Source organism: Oratosquilla oratoria, chromosome 28 (assembly GCF_046742065.1).
Source record: "Oratosquilla oratoria isolate Oo_2021 chromosome 28, ASM4674206v1, whole genome shotgun sequence".
Taxonomy (NCBI): Eukaryota; Metazoa; Arthropoda; class Malacostraca; order Stomatopoda; family Squillidae; genus Oratosquilla; species Oratosquilla oratoria.
The window spans coordinates 45,969,394-45,985,868 of record NC_134804.1 but is presented as its reverse complement, the minus strand read 5'-3'; positions in this window follow the sequence as shown (position 1 = coordinate 45,985,868).

The following is a 16,475-nucleotide window of genomic DNA, read 5'->3' as shown; positions in this document are numbered from 1 at the left end:
AAGGGAGGGCGAGTTCGTACCTCCACGGGTTGGGAATTGAGATTCACTTTTTCCTAGCCAAGGCTGTATCTCACTTATGATCATCATACTTTGCCAGGCTGGGAACTAACTACATTCAAACAAACTTGCTTAAACAAATGTCAAAAAGATACCCGTCCTCCGTTGGGTTGGGATTTATCTCGCAGGAGTTGGCGCGCGTACCTTACAGGGCTGGGTTCTAATCTCGACCGAAAGACCTCGGTGGAGACCGCGGAAGGATACCAGTATTGCTTAGACTGTGTTGACGTGCGGTCGTCGCATATCCTCTTGATGGAAGTTTTATTTGCAGAGCGCATAAATTCCAGCGCGCGTTGGTAGCAGTAACAATGATAAACACGGTGAGAGAGGTTAATATTCCTCGATTTAAAACTCATAACACAGTGGAGTGTTTAATACATATTATTTTAGTTTAGGGCAACAGGTGATTTGAAAGACACAAATCTGGACCACCTTCAGGAATGATGGCTCGACACCAAGTGCGATAGATTTATTTGTTTAATATTATTTAGCAACTTCTCCCGTGACGTCATAAAATATATGGCGAGAAAGTGCGACGACACTGGTTACGTGACGACATTTGTAAATAAAAAGACCGAACAGAATTGGGCGTGAAAATAATGTGGTATTTTATCAGTAATAAACAGTTTATATCCTTGGGGACAATATCGCGCGCCGAAGTAGGATAAAAGAAATGGTAAAGGAGATACCTTAGGAGGTAAAGTATAGGGAAAAGAATTATGTATATATATATATGTATATATATATATATATATATATATATATATATATATATATGTATGTATGTATGTATGTACAACACTGAATGGTCACTTGTCACGTACTAGCAAAGGCTCGAGTCTTTGGCTGCACCACGTTTCAATATCTGCATGTTGGCCTCCTCGAGTCTCTTGATGTTGATGGCTTAATTAAGTTGTATTGTAGTTGATAAAAATGTATATATATATGTGTGTGTGTGTGTATATATATATGTATATATACATATATATATATATATGTATATATATGTGTATATATATATATATATATATATATATATATATATATACATATACACATACTGTATATAGTGAACATTATTCGGTCTTCCATCACATAAAAGAACTCTGCGTGACTCTGGTCCGTAGGGTGGCCATCAAAGTCCTAAAGGAGAATTGTCTAAAGAGGGAGTTTAGGAAAGTGTTAAAAAGATTAGAAAGAAGAAGACGAAGAAGAAAATAAAGAAGGCAAAAAAAGTAAATGAAGATATAAATTAGGACTCGAAGAAGAAGAAGAAGAAGAAGAAGAAGAGGGGAATAAAAGAAATACAAGGAGTGAAGAAGAGAGAGGAGGAGGAGGAGGAGGAGGAGGGAGGGTGTTTGTGGTGAAAATAACTCACCTCTTTTACTTTTACTTATTCATTTACTCGTTTATTTATTCATCCACTTGTTTATTTATATTTTGAATTTTTTTTTATTTGTTTGTTTGCATAGTTATATGCTAAAAGATCCTACGTCGTGCAGTAGGTTACATTAGAATCAATATATATATATATATATATATATATATATATATATATATATATATATATACATTATATGTATATATATATATGTATATATATAATATATATTGTATATATATATAATATATATTGTGTATATATATATATACTGTATATATATATATATATATATATATATATATGTATGTATATATATGTATGTATATATATATATATGTGTGTGTGTGTGTGTGTGTGTGTGGTACATATATATATACACACACACACACACACACACACACACACACACACACACACACACACACACACACGTGATGTGCTGGTCCCTCCTCCTCCTCCGTGTTGCGGGTTCGAGTCCTGCACTTGTCTTCAATTTCCAGCAGTGACTGTTCCTTTTCCCAGCATGTGTAACACGCAGGTTAAAGGTGACGTCGTTTGGTGTATTTTTCATACCTTTTAGTCGCCATTAAAAGTTTCTCATTTTACCACAAAGGGTGATAATATATATATATATATATATATATATATATATATATATATATATATATATATATATATATATATATATATATATATATATATATGATATAAAATAATATTACGGACTTGTTGCGCACTTCCATTCAGCTGATATATTCAGAAATATTTCGACATTCTGATCGAATGTTGCCTCCGTTTTCTATGAACGAAAACCCGCCACCTCTTGGTAGCCGCCCACGCTCCACAGATCCTTCCCTTGGATCTGTACGGGAAGAGACACTGGGCGACTGTCTGGGAGAGTGCGTGAAGCTGTTTATTCGTGACAGGATACTGGGAGAAGGAAGAGGAAGAAGGATAGGAGGAAAGATAGAAGGAGTGGAGGAGGCAAAGTAGGAGAAAGAGAATGGGAGGGAGGGAGGAGGAATAGGAGAAAAGGAAGGAGGAAGAGGAGGAGGAGAAGAAAGGTAGGAGGGAAGGCGGGAGAAGAGGAAGAGGAGGAGAAAGAGAGAGGGAGGGAGGAAGGCAGTAGAGGAAGAGAATGAGAGGGAGGAATAGGAGAAAAGGAGGGAGGAAGAGGAGGAGCAGGAGGAAAGAAGGCAGAAGAGGAAGAGGAGGAGGAACAGGAGAAAAGGAAGGAAGAAGAAGAGGAGAAGGAGGAGGAGAAAGAGAAAGGGAGGGAGGGAAGGAGATAGAGGAGGAGGAGGAGGAGAAGGAGAAAGAGAAAGGGAGGAGGGAAGGCAGTAAAGGAAGAGAAGGAGGAGGAATAGGAGAAAAGGAAGGAGGAAGAGGAGGAGGAGGAGAAAGGGAGGGAAGGAGATAGAGGAGGAGGGGGAGGGGGAGAAAGGGAGGGGGAGGCAGAGGAGGAATAGGAGAAAAGGAAGGAGGAAGAGGAGGAGGAGGAGAAAGGGAGGGAAGAATGCAGAAGAGGAAAAGGAGGAGAAAGTGGAAGAGGAATGGAAAGAAAAGGAAGAGGGAAGAGGATGAGGGAGGAAGAGAAGTAAGGAGTGAGGGTGTTGATGGGCTTTATAGGAGGTTGATGGGGAGACGATTCCATCGGACGTCCCTTCTCATGGATCGTTCCCTGCAGTCTGTCAACCATTAATAATTTGTTTTTACTATCCTAAGATCAAATTATATAGATAAATGAATAACTAAATAGAAATAACGAAATAAAGAAATAACTAGACAAACTGATAAATGCACATGTACGTACACATACACACACACACACACACACACACACACACACACACACACACACACACACACACACACATATATATATATATATATATATATATATATATATATATATATATATAGACACATACCCGCCCGCCCGCACACACACATATAGACACGCACACACAAACAGACAAACAATCACACCCACACGCGCACTCTCATACAAATACACACACACACACAAACACACGCACGCACATACAGACACACACACACACACACACACACACACACACAAACACGCGCACGTAAATACAGACACCCGCACACGCATACACACAAACCTCCCCCCCGCACTCACACGCAACCCACTTAAAACCCCCTCCCTATACACACACACTTACACACAATCCCTTACACACACATACACACACACACACACACACACACACACACACACACACACACACACACACACACACACACACACACACACACACACACACACACAATCCCTCACACACACAAACACACACAAACACACACACTCGGAGTCTAAATACTCAAAGAGCAGATTTGTGGAGCGCGCGATGGCACGTGGCGGGTTCGCTCGATCGCTGGCTCTTACGATCTCGTAAAGTGGGAGGTCGTAACTGACGCCCACATTGCAAGCATAGTTATGTGACCCTCCTCCTCCTCCTCCTTCTCCTCTTACCTCTTCCCCCTCCTCCTCCTCCTCTTAACTTCTAGCCCCTCCTCCGTCTTCCTTCTCTTACTCCTCCTCCTTCCTCTTCCTCCTCCCTTTCCTCCGTCCTCCTTTCCTCCTCCCACTCCTCTTACCTCCCCCTTCTACCCTTTCCCCACCTCTTACCTCCTCCTCTTCCTCTTCGTCTTAACTCCTACCTTCTCCTCCTCCTCCCCCTCGTCTTACCTCCTACCTCCTCCATTCTGTTCAATCTTCCTTCTTCCTCCCTTTTCTCCTCCTCCTCCCTCCTTCCTCTCCTCTTTCCTCCTCCGTCCCCCACCATTCTCTTTCCTCTCTCTTCTTTTTTCCAACCTCCCTCCTATCTTCTATTACCTCCTCCTCCTCCTCCTCTTTCTTCCTCCATCCACTTTCCTCCCTCTTCCTTTCTCCAACCTCCCTCCTATCTTCTCCTCCCTCCTTCTCCAATGCAGACACCTCCAACCTCCACATTCCTCCATCCTTCCCCTCCTCCCTCCACCTTACCCTCCTCCATCTCATCTTCTACATTTGTTTTTTTCTCTTCTTTCGTTCTTTCTCAACTTTACTTGTACAAATTTCGTCCACCAAAATACAATAAAATACAGTGTACTACAATGCAATTTAGTACATTATGATACAATAGAATGTATGAAATACAGTGCCATGTAATACAATGAAATACAATGTCATACGGTACAATGCAATACAAAACATTGCAATAGAAGACAATATGAAACAGTATGATAGATTGTAATACAACATAATACAATACAACACAGGAGAAAATAATACAATACAGAACTGAAGTTACAAGACGATGCAATTCAACTTAATACAACACAAAACATTACAAGAAAATATGAAAAAGCACAATACAAAACATAATACAGCAACACAGCAGGAAATAATACACTACAAAACTAAAGTTACTTTACAAAACAATACAATGCAAATTAACATAATACAATGCATTATGGTATAATACAATACAAAACATTACAGTGCAAGAAAATATGAAAAAGTACAATACAACATAATACAGCAACACAGGACAAAATAATACAATAGAGAACTGAAATTACAATACAAAACAACACAATTCAACTTAATACAATACAATGCAATACGGTACAATACAATACAAAACATTACAGTACAAGAACATATGAAAAAGTACAATACAGCATAATACAGCAACACAGGACAAAATAATACAATACGGTACAATACAATACACAACATTACAGTACAAGAACATATGAAAAAGTACAATACAACATAATACAGCACCACAGGACAAAATAATACAATACAGAACAAAAGATACAATACAAGACAATACAATTCAACTTAATACAATATAATGCAATACGGTACAATACAATACAAAACATTACAGTACAATATAATATGAAAAAGTACAATACAAAACAAAAGTTACAAACAAAACAAGACAGTACAATGCAACTGAACATAATACAATAAAAACCTTTTTAGTGCAGAGTGTATAAATTTACTAGATGAATGAAATTGCCTAAATGGTGCAAGTAGACTGCACGCTAAGGCCCTGTTCACACTAGCGGTTTGAACCGCGTGGAAACCGCTGCGGTACCGCATACTTTAGGAACAACTGCGCGGTTGTGTGTGAACACCTCCACTAATTTACATAGTAAATGAACCGCCGCGGTTCAAAATGCGGCGGTTGAAATCGCTAGTGTGAACAGGGCCTAAAGAATCTTAACAAGAATAATAGGCCTCTCTTTCTCTCTCTCTCTCTCTCTCTCTCTCTAATGAGTGAGGGGGAGGGGGAGATAAACTGAGGAATTTAATTTGCAAATATATCTAAGATCCCAGCCATCTTGGTCGTTTGTCTGGGCTTAGGTCCCATCCCGGTGAGGTACGCTCAGGCCATTGCACAAGACTGTAATTGAGTAGGCGAATACACAGATACTACAATATAGGCCAAGACTAGGTAAAGCCGAAGGTGTATTCTGAAAGGTAGAGAGATAATCTTCATTGTAAATTACAAAGGGCAAGCGGATGATAGGTTGACAATTGTGATTTTTTTTCTCAAAGAAATAAATAATCACTTGACGCCAAGAAATATGAAGGTAAAAGTATCACCCTGTAAGGAAGGGTGCCAGACGTGAATAAAATTCGTCTGGCGACAGCTATGGTGTCAAGAGAAAGCGGTCAAGGCGTTAAGTTTATCAACTGATTAATTTGATTAATTAATTTAATTATTTCCTTTAATTATTTTTTGTTTATCTTATTCATTATTTCTCAGTTATATTTTCATCTTTCTCTATTAATTTTATTTTTCTGATTTTCTTTTTTTTTTCGCTACGATGAGAAATCTTCTTCATATATTCTAATCTGTCTACCTCCAAACGATTTATTCAACTGTGGATATAAATTTCTGAGCATAAAAGAATACTACGAGACTGTGGGCCATAGGGGTGTTATTAAAGCCAGGAAAAGTATGATGGGAAGTGCGCTGACCCTACTTACCTAGTCTCACTTGATCAGACCTCAATTAGGTTAATTTGGTGAACAATTTTTTTTATTACTAATTGAGTTAGCAGTTTGTCAAATTTGGAATGTCCATAACTCACATTTACACATGGGCCTGAGAAAAACATGATTCAATTATCATTCTTTTAAAGCTGACATTATAACTTCGAAAAAACCTAGTTTTCTTTGCGCGCATATGTCAAAGTTATTCTCTCTCTCTCTCTCTCTCTCTCTCTCTCTCTCTCTCTCTCTCTCTCTCTTTAATGAGATCCTTTAAACGTACTCATTTGCCCCTTTCATACACGACTATCTTTTCATTTTTTTCTTTCTGACTTTTCTTCCTCTCCCGCAAAAACACTATCCCTCGAGAGCGGGTGGTCTGGCCTAGATCTTCTTTATCATTATCTTAGTACATCTCATCAAATCCTTTTCTTACAGACTTTTCTTCCTCTTTCGTAAAAACACTATCCCTTGAGAGCGGGTGGTCTGGCCTAGATCTTCTTTATCATTATCTTAGTACATCTCATCACATCCTTTTCTTACAGACTTTTCTTCCTCTCCCGCAAAAACACTATCCCTTGAGAGCGGGTGGTCTAGCCTAGATCTTCTTTATCCTCATCGTAGTACACCCTAGATGTTCTTTATCCTTAACCTAGTACATCTCACATACCTATCCTACAGACCAGGGGTCACCAAACTTTTTCCCACAGCTGGCCAGATAACTAAGAGAATAAAAAGCTCGGGTTTTATAACCGTTTTGTTCAATACAATGCAGTAAATATGCAATAAACAAAGACAAACAATATATTTATTTACCAATACATAAAAGTACAAAATACACACCATAGTTTGGTGACCTCGTTTGTCAGTGTGCCTTGTGTGGGTATATAGTCACAACACATTGGTCACACTTGGGGCCATACATTCATTCATTTATTTACTCAATCACTCAGTCACTCATTCACAAACATACAGAAACACACATACATACGCGCACACACACACACGCACACGCATAGTATGGTTAGGCATGCAAGAGTATCTAGTCGCATTTAGTCATATAAATCAATGTTGACGAGAGGTCTCTTCATGGAGTTAACCAACAGCAACGCATAAGTATGGGTTGCACGAGAGAGCACCATGAGAACTCCCGACCACGCCATACCTTAACCCATTGCGTTAAGGAAGGGGAGACTCGGGTGAAAGCTAACCCATTTCTCTACCCCCTCCCACACACACCAACCAATCGCGTGTGATGAAAAAGAGATAAAAAAAAAAGGGTCTCAGGAGAGTGTCCCATATAATCTGATTATACCTAATCAAGCGAGTTCCGTTTTTGATCGCAAAATTCGTGCACATATGTAACCTTTACATTCCATCTGGTCAAAAGAACGAAGAGTAAAAGTGTAGTTAAACGTGATTTTTTTTTTCATCAGAGGCATTTTTATACATATGTTTTAATTTCTTCAGTACAGTTTCGTACTCTATAGTCCCGAGGGAACTGATTCTATTTACTTAAGACGATCGTGGAGGATCGAAACCGTTTTCTGTTCTGATTCCATCTCCGACTCAGAGAAACAAAATCACATCGCGATATCTAAAACCAAATATCTATACTTTGCGTAACCGTGTTTATGGGATTCCAACACTAATTTACTCTGTCCCTATTGGGTAGAAGTTGATTAGAATTCCCCTTTTTTATCCTCTTTTTCATTTAAATATATTGGAAATTCAGCTTGGATTACGAACCAACTATTGCAATAACCCGACATTTTTTCGAGTGCTTTTAATGAATAAAATGATTATGCCCTTATGTACACAACTGGCTGGCCCACCCAGAAATATACTCCTCTACTAATTGCACACAAACAAGATTATGGACGTGAGTGCATATGAAGGATATACAATTAAACACATATGTATATATATATATATATATATATATATATATATATATATATATATATACATATATATATATATGCATGCATACATACACATATGTATAAGGATGTGCATATGTATATATATATATATATATATATATATATATATATATATATATATATATATGCATACATACATATATGTATAAATATGTGCATATGTATATTATATATATATATATGTATGTATGTATGTATATGTACATGTATGTATATATGTAAGTGTATGGGTCTTTGTTCGAGAAAAAGAATTGTAGTTTTATTGTTCAGCTCTAACTTAATTAAGGCTTTCATTATTGTCATTATTCTTTGTCTCATGTATTTATTTAGTTATTTAATTAATAATTGCTTATTTTGTTATCTTATTTTAATCTAATTATTCATCTATCTATTTCTATTCTGTTTTATTATTACTCTCGTTATTATTTTGTTATTCTAAAGTAACGAGTTTGAAGATTGTTTGAAACAAGTCTTTGTTTATGACATTGCTTTGTTCTTTTGGCGATCGTAGTTTGTTTTAAGTTGAGCTCCGAATGATTTATGGCAGGTTGGATGGTTCACATTTTTTTTTTTTTTTTACTCCATTATTTATTTGTTTAAAGACACTTGATACACTTACCACTTTCGTTGTGTAATTGTTTCGTAACGTCTTTATTTAGTTGTAAATGTCCTTTTACTTACCCAGGAAGAATCTTCTTTCCTTTTTATCAAGAAAGTCATCTCGGGCGTGAAATTTCGGCTGTATTTCTTCATGTATTGCTGAGAGTGTATTTATTTCTTATTTATAGTTTAGAGTTTGAGAGTCATTCAGTGGAGGTTATATGAAAGTTTCCTAAATTCTTTTTTAGTTCATTTGCGTATTCAGGATATTTGATTTAATTGCGGTTAATGTCTATCTTTTTGTGGGCAGATTAGATTCTTCGGCAAGTTCTGTGATTTTTTTTAATACTAAATTGGCCAGAGGGATGTCCTGGACGGTGTCCATCTTATTTGTTGACGGTGTGAGTATGTGTGTGATTCATCATGGTCTTGGATCACGTGTTGGACTTGTGGTCGACAGTTATTACTCTCCCGGAAGAGAGCTCAGAGCTCATATATGACCGATCAATGGGTAATGCTGCGCTGTGACCTTACACGCACACACACACCCAACTCTCTGCCCACGAGAGTTGGAGTAACGACTCGCAGCTCAGCGATATTGAAATAATTTCAACCCTGGGCGGGATTCGAACCCGGACCACCGTAGCGGCGGTCAGGAACTCTACCAACTGAGCCATCGAGTCGTGTATACATGTGTGTGTGTGTGTGTGTGTGTGTGTGTGTGTGTGTGTGTGTGTGTGCGTATTTACATAATTATAGTTACTTAAGTATTATGCAGGAACGAAACAACATTGATGAGTATCTGTGTGTGTGTACGTGTGTGTGTGTAATTCACCATGGTGTTGGACTTATGGTTGACAGCTATTACCCTCCCGGATGAGAGCTCAGAGGTCATGTATGAACGATCTATGGGTAATGCTGTGACCTTACACACACACACGCACAACTCCACGCTCACTAGAGTTGGAGTAACGGCTCGCACAGCAGCGATAATTACATGATTTCAGCCCTGGGCAGCATCTTCACTCGGATCGCTGCGCTTCGGGTCGTTACTCTGACTCTCGTGGGCGGGGAGTTGGGTGTGTGTGTGTGTGTGCAAGGTCATAGTATTACCCATAGATCGGACCTACGAGCTCTAAGCTCTCTTCCAGGAGGGAAATAGCTGACGATCACGAGTCCAACACATGATCCAAAGACCAAGTGAATACACACACACACACACACACACACACACACACACACACACACACACACACACATATATATATATATATATATATATATATACAGTATATGTGTGTGTGTGTGTGTGCGTGTGTGTGTATATATGTATATACACACAGACACACACACACACACATTATATATATATATGAGTGGTAGGGTGGTGAGTTTAAACGCCAAGAATCCGTTGAAGTTTTATTTCTGACGTTTCGTCCAACTAGGACTTCTTCAGAGTTTAAACTCACCACCCTACCACTCATTCTGTCTTCACACCTCAATATATATATATATATATGTATATATATATATATATATATATATATTTATATATGTATGTATATATATATATATATATATATATATATATATATATGCATATACAAACTCCATAGCTATTCCCATGCAGAGACCGCTCGTTCAACCATTTCTCATTGGCTTCGCTCATTCAATTGAAGACGTGTCGGCTGATACAGTGTGGGGAGAAAATTTGCATATCATCCCAATACTATTGGCTCTGATATACACTTTCCCCTGGCTTCAACTGTCTATGAATTTCAGCCGTCATATTGACAAAGGAGAGGAGGAGGAGCCGTCTCCCGAAGTTGTCCGAGCAAGGTCATTCACCACCTTTAGTCCTGGATCACGTGCTGGAGTCGTGATCTGTAGTTGGTAGCCTCCCGGATGAGAGCGTAGTGTTCATGTGTGGTCTAGTCTATGGGTAATATTGGGAGCTTACATGCGCGCGCGCACGCAAACACACACACACAACTTGTGGCGCAGTTGGTAGAGTTCCCGGCTGCCACTACAGAGGTCCGGGTTCGAATCCCGCCCAGGGCTGAAATAATTTCAATATTGCAGGGCTGTGGGTTATTACTCCAACTCTTGGGCGGAGAGTTGGGTGTGTGTATGTGTGTGTAAGGCTACAGCATTACCCATAGATCGGTCATATACGAGCTCAGAGCTCTCCTCCAGGAGGGAAATAGCTGTCGATCACGAGTCCAACACGGGATCCAAAGACCATGGTGAATCACACACACACTAGGACATAAGAATGAAGGGCACTGCAAGAGACCATATGGCCTACTCTAGGCAGTTTCATGTCCTTTACCACCTGTCATCCCCATTCATAAAGTTGTCTAACCGTTTCTTAAAACAACCAGTTGTTTCAGCGCCCACTACACGGTTACTAAGTCTATTCCATTCGTTAACCTCTTATGTTGTTAAACCAGTTCTTCTCTATTTCCTTCTTAAACCTAAAATAGTCCACTTTGAATCAATTACTACGAATTCTGTCTTAATGTCTTAATATGATGACCTTCTCCATCACCCTTGTTAAAACCCTTGACCCATTTTAATACCTTTATTAGATCACCCCGCACTCTTCGTTTTTCCAGAGAGTGTAAGTTAAGGTGCTTAAGCCTTTCTTTGTATGGCGATTTTCTTCCAGACGCCTGATCTCGTTTGTGACCTCACTCTCTCTCTCACACACACACAACTCCTTGCCCACCAGAGTTGGAATACTGGCTCACAGTGCAATGGTGCTGGTATTTTCAGCACTGGGCGAGCCTCGAACTCGGGTCGCTGAATATCACCATTAAAACATCGAGGCGTATGTATGTCCTTCTCTTCCCTTCCTCTTCCTCCTCCTCCTCCTCTCCCCCCTTCATGTCCTATTACCCCTCCTCCTCCTGATCTTTCTCCTCCTTCTCCTCCTCCCCTTCATCGTCTTCCTTCTCCCTTTCCTCATCCTTCGGATTCTCCTTCCGCTCCTCCCTTTCCTCCTTCCTCCTCTTCCTACTCCTTCTCCTTCTCCCTCTCCTCCTACTTCTCCTGTTCCACCTACTACTCCTTCCCCCTCTCCTCCTCCTCCTCCTGTTCCTCCTACTTCTCCTCCTACTACTCCTTTCCTTCCTTCTCCTCCTCCTGCTCCTTCTTTCCCTCCTACTTCTCCTTCCTTTCTTCCTACTCCTCCTCTTCCTACTTCTCCTTTCCCTCCTCCTCCTCCTTTTCTTCCTCTCCCTACTTCTCCTTCCCTTCCTCCTCCTCATGTTCCACCTACTCCTCCTCCTCCTCCTCCTTCCCCTCCTCCTCCTCCTCCTTCCTCTCCTCCTCCTCTTCCGTCATCATGGGACCGTCCAACGCGGGGCTCGTTCCTCACTCTCCATTTTTCCTCCTGGACACGGAATTACGCTGTCACTCCCGCCACATTTTCCATGCCGGGTCGCGACTTGTGTCCTCTAATTACAAGAATGTCTTAACCTTGTTCCTCTTGAGTAATTACAATTTCAAATAAATGAATACATGACTACATACATATATATATACATATACACATCAAACATATATACATTCATTTATACATGCATACATATATACATACATACACACACCATACATACATACATTCATACACACATACATGCCTACTTATATACATACATAAATACATATATACATACACCATACATACACACACGCATGGCATGCAAACTTATATACATAGATAAATAAATATATATATATATATATATATATATATATATATATATATATATATATATATATATATATATATATATATATATACATTTGTAAATATACTGTAGGTTTATATACATTATCTGTTATAGGATATTTATGAGTCAATATTTTCAGGTGACAATATTTCCCTCCCGTCAGCGTGGATGCACTCAGTGTGCGTTTTCCTCTCTTTCTCTCTCTCTCTCTCTCTCTCTCTCTCTCTCTCTCTCTCTCTATGGCGTCAGAAGCCCCAATGGCTGAGAGGTCCAGCTTTATATTTTATTATTATTTCTTGAGGTCGTTTTTGGATCGAATCGTCACTGTACAAATTGAGCAACGGAAAAAAAAGGAAAAGGAAGGGGCGAAAGAAAAATAAAGTGAGAAGGTATCTTCCCTAAGTTCAATCTCATTACGTTTTTTTTTTTCATTAACAACTTCTTCTTCTCCTTCTCATTCTTCTTCTTTTCCTTCTTCTGTTTATTCTTTTTTGTCTTCTATTTCTTTTCTTTCATCTTCTCCTTCTGCTTCTTCTACGTCTTCTTCACTTTCCTCTTCTCCTCCTCCTCCTTGTTGTTGTTGTTCCTTTTCTTCTTATTTTTCTACTTCTTCTTAATCTTCTCTTTCTTCTCCTCCTTCTGCTTCTTCTTCGTCTCCTTCTTCACTTTCTTCTTCTCCTCCTCCTTGTTGTTGTTCTTCTTATTATTATTATTCTACTATTTCTTCTCTTTCTTCTCCTCCTCCTCCTTCCTCTTCTCTTTCTTCTTCCTCCTCTTTCTGTTTTCTGCTTCATTTTTCTTTTCCTTTCTTTCTGCTAGTCCGTCCCATTTCTTATCATTTTTGTAATTTCCACTTTTTTTCTTGGGGGAGAGGAGAGGGAGACGTGGGGGTGGGGGTGGGAAAGGAGTACTTCTTCGCCTCTTTGTCAGCTGAAGGAATCCCCAGCTTGCTTTAGCCTTAATGACTTTTGTGAACTCTATTACCAACGTCCTTGAGAAAATGTGTATGTTTACCCACGCTCGTGCGTGTGTATGTGCATGTGTGTGTTTGTGTACGTGCTACTGTGTGTGCGCGTGTGTATGTATGTGTGTGCTACTGTGTATGCGGTGTGTGTGTGTGTGTGTGTGTGTGTGTGTGTACGTGCTACTGTGTGTGCGCGTGTGTGTATGTCTGCTTGTGTGTGTGTATGTGTGTGCGTGTGTGTGCACGCGTGTGTATGTGTGTATGCATGTGTGTGTGCATGTGTATGTGTGTGTGTTTGTGCATACTTTTGTATATGTGTGTGTGTGTGCGTGCTTTTTGTGTGTATGTGTGAGCATGTGTGTGTTTGTATTTGTTAACATGAAAACCTTAATCCCAACTAAGCCCCAATCTTTTTAATATTTTTCGACTGTAGATATTATCAACTTATGCTCTTCAATTAATTAATCTCTATTCCATTTGTTAAAGTTTTTGTATTTATACAGACACACACACACACACACACACACACACACACACATATATATATATATATATATGTATATATATGTATATATATATATACATATGTACACATATATACTATCTAAGCCTCTATTACATGCATAGACAACATCAACGAGTACTTATCTGCAAGAAGGACGTCACATAGAATCATCTCCCGTATTCAAGACCCATCAAAACACTCACATCCTTGTAAAGGTGCAGCCCAGAGGGGCAGGCACTCGGTGTCCCTTTTCACATAAGGGGAGCCAGTCCACACTATGTGATGGCCGGAGGACTGTTGCCAGATACAATGGGGTTGCGGGTTTTAGACTTAGGAAAACTCGAGACGACAATTGAGATAATGACGATAATAATTTATGTGATTAAATTTTTTGTTTTATTTATCTATTCATTTTATTTTTTTCACTCGACCTCAAATATAGACGTGTGATTCACCATTGTCTTGGATCACGTGTTGAACTCGTGATCGACAGCTATTACCCTCCCGGATGAGAGCTCAAGAGCTCATATATGCCCGATCTGTGGGTAAGGCTGTGACCTTACACGCACACACACACATCCAACTCCCCGCCCACGACAGTTGGAGTAACGACTCGCCGCGCAGCGATACTGAAATTATTTCAGCCCTGTGCGGGATTCGAACCGGGACAGCTGTAGTGGCAGCCGGGAGCTTTACTAATGCGTTTTTTTTTTTTTTTTTTTTGTCTAAACAGATTACCCAGTTGAAGTGTTTATACTCGTGAGGCCTCTGTCAGAGTCAAAAACCCTCCAATGATCTTCCTCGCAAATACAACACGAGGGTTGGAAATGGCGTAATTTGTGTCGCCTTCGTTATTCAAATTTCTTGATGAAATTCCAAACATATTCATTTTTTTTTCTTTCTCGCAAAATCAAATGAATACATTGTAACATACTGTATAATGACTAACCTTTACAGTTTTCTATTTCATTCTGATTTCATTATCTTTACGTTACCTTTGTTGCAGACTTTAATGAACTACACGCGATATCATGTATTACATTAGAATTATGAATTAATTATTCGTGTATGTATAATGTATTACTTGTATCGTGGAAGAGATTAAAATTCGTTACCTATGCTAACACCATTTGTATATGAATCCGGTTTATAATTGGTGTTTTGTTTTTTAATCTAGATCTAATAATTCCTGATAATTGTATTTGCGTGGTCATTATCGTCTTATAATTTGTTTTTCCCATATATTATACTGATGCAGATCTTACTGTAAGTCTTCAATCTTTATCATTTGTCGTTATTATTATAATTACTATTATTATCACTATTATCAATATCATTATAAATCTGATCGTTGTCATTATCATTTTCCCCGTCACTTATGTAATTGTTACTATTGTCATCATCTTTATGATCATTGGCATTATCGTCGTCGTCATCATAACCATCATTAACATGACGATGATCATTATTATCATGATCACCTTGACCACCATCATCATCTTCATCATCATCATCTTCTATATCACCATCACCATCATCATGATCATCATGACCACTATCATCATCTTTATGATGATCATCCTCTTCTATACCATCATCACCACCATCATCATGATCATCATCACCACCATCATCATCTTCATGATGATCATCATGATCATCTTCATGATCATCATGATCATCTTCATGATCATGGTCATCATCACCATTACCACCATCATCACCACCACCATCATCATCACCGCCACCATTTTCATGATCATGATCATCATCACCACCATCATCATCATCATGACCATCATCCTAGTATTCTGCATTCCATTCACGTCATGAGATTCATGACGTCGTCTCGCACTCAGACAGGACATTCCATTGTCGGAAGAGCCCTCACTGCCCAAACATTACCTGACTGAAGGCGTTATCACACTGGGCTATTTTCCCTCCGACTGTTGGAGCAAATTTGCAGCCCGCAGCTTTCGGGAAGGAATCTGATATGCTGGAGGAAAATAAACTTCCTCCAGCATATCAAATGACATTCTATGTAAATTGTTGAGGAAACAAAATAGTTTACCATAGTGATTTTACGGCGGAAAAGGTGCTGGAGGTGGGCGGTACCGCCGATTAATTGGAGGTTGGAGGAAAAATAGCCCAGTGTGATAACCCTCCCAAGACTGGGTTGTCATTTGATTGAAGTTTGATTCTGGTAAGAAAGAACTGGTATATCGTAGAACACAAGGATAATCCTCTAATTGACTG